General features: G+C 36.9%; 2 long non-coding RNA genes across 2 annotated transcripts in view; both read right to left on the bottom strand.

Moving 5' to 3' along the window:
* LOC112150264 overlaps nucleotides 1-1,218 on the bottom strand; it is a 4,204-nt gene extending 2,986 nt beyond the window's left edge. Inside the window, exons 1-2 of the long non-coding RNA XR_002919941.2 lie at nucleotides 966-1,218; nucleotides 121-280 (exon numbers count right to left, since the gene is read on the bottom strand). This is a non-coding gene — a long non-coding RNA (uncharacterized LOC112150264). The remainder of the gene's footprint in view (nucleotides 1-120; nucleotides 281-965) is intronic.
* A 1,450-nt stretch (nucleotides 1,219-2,668) lies between these two features.
* On the bottom strand, nucleotides 2,669-3,541 carry LOC112148819. The gene is made up of 3 exons (XR_002919697.2): nucleotides 3,323-3,541; nucleotides 3,023-3,219; nucleotides 2,669-2,900 (listed from the first exon to the last, which is right to left on the bottom strand). It is a non-coding gene; the product is annotated as an uncharacterized LOC112148819 (long non-coding RNA).
* Between the last annotated feature and the right edge of the window lie 1,072 nt (nucleotides 3,542-4,613).

Here is a 4,613-nt window from a genome sequence, read left to right as displayed (position 1 = left end):
GATATGTCCTGATAACGACATAACAAAGAATATTACTTTTTCTACAATTCACAGCAAAACAAAGCAGTTTTTCAGATAAAATGTTGAAAACCAGAAGAACTGATAAAATTATGTGATTACTTTAATCTTCATCATTTGAGTTGGCCAGGCTGCAGCTGCGCAGGCGGTTGTTGCAGGCAGTTGCCCATTTCATCGGTGACCAGATGAGAGGACAAGGCCATATCCATGGTTACAGGATGATGCTTGAGATGTGCAGCAGACTGGAAGAACTGCAGGTCACCTTTGATTAAAAAAAAACTTGCTTTGTCATAAAATTGACATCTACTAACTTGTTAGTCACAGAAAAAGCTATTTTTTCCTCTTTATAATGGGGAAAATACAGTCTTGCATAATACAGCATACAGTCAGGATTGTATGCTGCAGTTTCATATTTATCACTCCGTATGCTAGTAAATGCCTGATATAGACTGAATTCACTGCAACTAGTTTGCTGATGCATAAAGAAGAGACTTCCTTTATTTAAAAGAAGTGAAACAAACAACATTGGGGGAACTACCAGTCTTAAAAGCAAAATCAGAATAATAAAAAGTGCTTTTAGTATCAAAAAAGTAGCAAAAACTGTTGTTTAGGATTATTTCTGAATAATAAAATGACACAAAAGTTCAGTATCTCAGCATAAATGAACAGTTTTGGGATTAAAAAAAAAAGAATCAAACAAAAAAGCCCGTAGTTGGGTTTGAACCGGCAACCTCTTGTTTGTTAGCGCGGGAGTTTAACCGCTAGGCTATCTAGAAACCGGAAGTACGTCACACGGCTCCGTGGATACACTCCATGCATATGGATCAAGCAACCAACTGTACTATTTGATTACCTTTTAAAAGTACAGAAATCAAAACAAACACCCCCCACATTGCTATTTTTTTCATTTATTGCCCCTGTCTATTTTTTAAAAATATTTTACTTACCTGAATTGAACAGTTTTGGGATAAAAAAAAAAGAAACAAACAAATAAGCTCCCAGTTGGGTTCGAACCGGCAATCTCTTGATTGTAAGCGCGGGAGTTTAACCGCTAGGCCATCTAGAAACCGGAAGTACAACACACGACCTTGTTGATACATGCAAAGGATCTGGAAAGCTGTGATGGATGCTGCAATCATGAAATAAAAGAAGCTTCGACTCATCGAGGATCTGGCCTTTCGTGAGAGACAAAATCGGAGGAAGATTTGGCCGCTCGTTGAAAAAGCTCAAAAAGAAGGGAAGAAAGCAACATGGAGAGGCCAGGATGCTATCATCGATGGAAAGAGAGTTTCTACTGAAACTCTCAAGAATTAATCAAGATTGGGACTATGGCTCTTTGATTATCCATATCACTCCTTCATTAAAGGGCATTTGTTGGTTCTAAGTTAACTTTTAAGAAGGCATATCAAACTTAGGAAAGTTTTGTCTTATTTTATCTCTAGTGCTGTTAGGTAAGTTGATACAAGTTTTCGCTTTTTTCTGATTCGTTTTGTTTTGTTTTCAAGCCTTGTGCGTCTTTGAGCAAGCAAAAAAAATTTAATTCCTTGAAAATTATTTCATTAAATGTTAGGGGACTCAGAGACACTACCAAGAGAAAGGCTTTATTTCTTTTTATCAGAAGAACTGGTGCAAATATTATTTTTTTGCAAGAAACTCACTCAAGTGACATGGACACAAAATTCTGGAAATCTCAGTGGGGTGATTTGCTCTTTCTCTCACATGGATCTCATCATTCAGTGGGTGCTGCTGTGCTCTTTAGTAAATTTACTGGTGATATATTAGAAAATAAATGTTCTGAAGATGGTAGATGCTTATAATGGTCTTAAAGTTGGATAATTCTATGTTTATTATTTGTAATATTTATGGTCATAACACAACAGCTCATGCAAAACTATTTTCTGCTGATATTTACAATAGTATACAGGTCCTTCTATATAAATATAATGACTCATTTTTAATTATTGGTGGAGACTTTAATGATGCTCCAAGCGACAGTCTGGATAGATTCCCAGAAAGAACTCAAAATTCACAATTTAAATCTACAGCATTCTTTATGAACAAACTTTCCCTTGTTGATGTTTGGCGCTTCTTTAATCCTGATAGTAAAGAATTCACTTGGAACAACTCAAGTAAAACTATGCAATCTAGAATAGATTCATGGTTGACTTCTGGTAACTGTGTTCCATTAATAACGGAGGCTTCCCACTGTTATGCCCCTTTTTCAGATGATAAAATGATATCCATGCATCTACATGGTTCAAAAAATGTAAACAATAAAAAATTCAGGGGCTAATGGAAATTCAATAATAAACTACTGGAAGATGAGTCTTTTCAAAGTTTAGTCAAAGAAAATGCAGCACAAATATTTGGCGACAACAAAATTAATTCTAAGCAAAGATGCTATTTTGTCATTCATTGCCCCTGTCCATCTTTAAAAAATATTTTACTCACCTGAAATGAACAGTTTCACTAAAAAAAGAGATTGCAGTGACGTCACAGCTCTGTCTGGAGAGCGCGTGCTGCGCAGAGTCTATTGACAGTCTTAGGTGCACGTGAGAAACCTGTTCAGCAGTTTTTAAATGAATAACCCCTCTAACATTTGATTTCTGAGAGTAAATAAAGTTTATATTTGATGTATTAAAATGTTTGCTTTTTTAATATAAATAAAGGTATAAATCCAACACAGTAATCGTCATTCATTGTAACACTATTTACAAAGATGGTCGACATGGATGAGATGCTTCAACTGAGACGCGGGGATGGAACTTTCTGGGTGGTGATTGGAACATCTTGCAGGATGGTCTCCAGAGTTTCAGGAAGCATCTTCACTGTAGACTGCATCGACCATCTCCAGGGTTTACAGGGTTGGCTGTGGACGGATGCTGCATGACCAAAAATGATCCATAAATATAAGATAATGCATGCACTGTCCTAAAACGTTTTTAACAAAAACTCAATTAATTAAATTATTGAATAATTAAAATTCAATTGATTAATTAATTACCTGTTAAAAGTAATCAAGGTCAGGTGGTACGTCCCCCAGGGCAGAAACCTCAGTAGGTAGTTGGTCCTGCCAGAGAGCACCACTGGTGACCTTCAGACCAGCTTCCTCCTCATCATCACCTCCACATCATCCTCTGGGGCCTCGGTGTCATCAGCACAGGAGCAGATATTGTGGAGGATGGCACAAGCTGTGACAACCTGCAACATATAAATTAAATATCTAAATGAATAGAAATATATTCCAAGGAATATAAAATGCTGCTATGTGTTCACTTCCGTGAGGTACAAAGGTGTGATGAACCTCCAGCACTTGCAGGAAGATGCCTCTGAATCTTGTCTTCATCATTCCAAAGCACGCTCTATAATCGAGGGCGCTTTTGGAATGATACCAGGGTCACCAGGAGGTATGATCCTGATGTGGCATCCATCGATGGCACCTGCAGCTTTAAGGAAAAACTCTGTGCTGTGCCAGCCCAGCAAACCCACGGGACTCCACCTCCAGGTCCTCAGGGTTTTTAGGAAGCTGAAGGTCCTTATGGCGAATGGCCACCACCTCCTCAGTGACTGTGGGTGATGCAGTGGACAGTGGAACGAGAGATCCAAACACTCTTGAGATCATCCTGTAGGATACTCCGCTCGCCAACCAGAAGAGAAACACCAGGATCTCAGTTACATCACCCCACAGACGTCACCAATGGAGGTTCAGGAGGACTGGAGGAGAGTTCCTGTTCACTCTGATCCTGGTCCTGGATCTTCACTGTTAATAAACCGCTCCAGGAAACTTTTAATTTCGGGAGTTGAATGGATACATGTTTTCAGAATCTGGTGGTGTAAACATGTGCGTATATGGTTGTCTGTGGATGTGTGTGTGTGTCTGTGGTCTGCAAAGAAACGAAATACAAATAATATTGCTATGGTATACTGAGAAGTAAATAACCTAATAATCATTAGCATTATTTACCTGGATAATTTAAATAACAAGATTTAGTAAACAAACCATAAATAAACAGTAATACAAAGGATTAAACAAGCCTTTGTTAGTAATCCAAGTTTTTCACTTCTAATTTTTTTATGTTGAATTTCTGACCCATCAAAATTTTAAGTCTCGAAATTAAAAACACATATTTTTTTAAGATAGAAAATATTTTTGGTAGGATAAAATTTTGCTGTTTAAAAAGCAAGGGTTAAAAAAATCAGAATAAAAATTCAGAGGTTTAAAAAATTCAGAATAAAAATTCAGAGGTTAAATCAATCAGAAAAAAAATTCAGAGGTGAAAAAAAATTCAGTCTGATGGAACTAAAAAAACTTCCATAAATGTCCTGTTTTACCTATATATGTCCACCAGAGGGAGCCAAAGACCATCAAATTACATTAAAAACTGAATTATGAGTGTTGGCCTCTTCTTTTAGAGATTACTGCTTCATCATAGACCCTAATGTAATGTAATGTTTATATTTTAGTGATAATTTATTTATAATCAAGTGACTGTGAAAGCAGACAGCAGAGAGGCGGACAGAGGGGATCAAACATTTATTTACCCTTATTAAAAGTTACAATAAAACCATTAACATCTTCAAATGATAGCAAAATA

The sequence above is a fragment of the Oryzias melastigma genome, linkage group LG22 (assembly GCF_002922805.2).
Source record: "Oryzias melastigma strain HK-1 linkage group LG22, ASM292280v2, whole genome shotgun sequence".
Taxonomy (NCBI): domain Eukaryota; kingdom Metazoa; phylum Chordata; class Actinopteri; order Beloniformes; family Adrianichthyidae; genus Oryzias; species Oryzias melastigma.
This window is presented reverse-complemented; position numbering and strand designations above follow the sequence as displayed.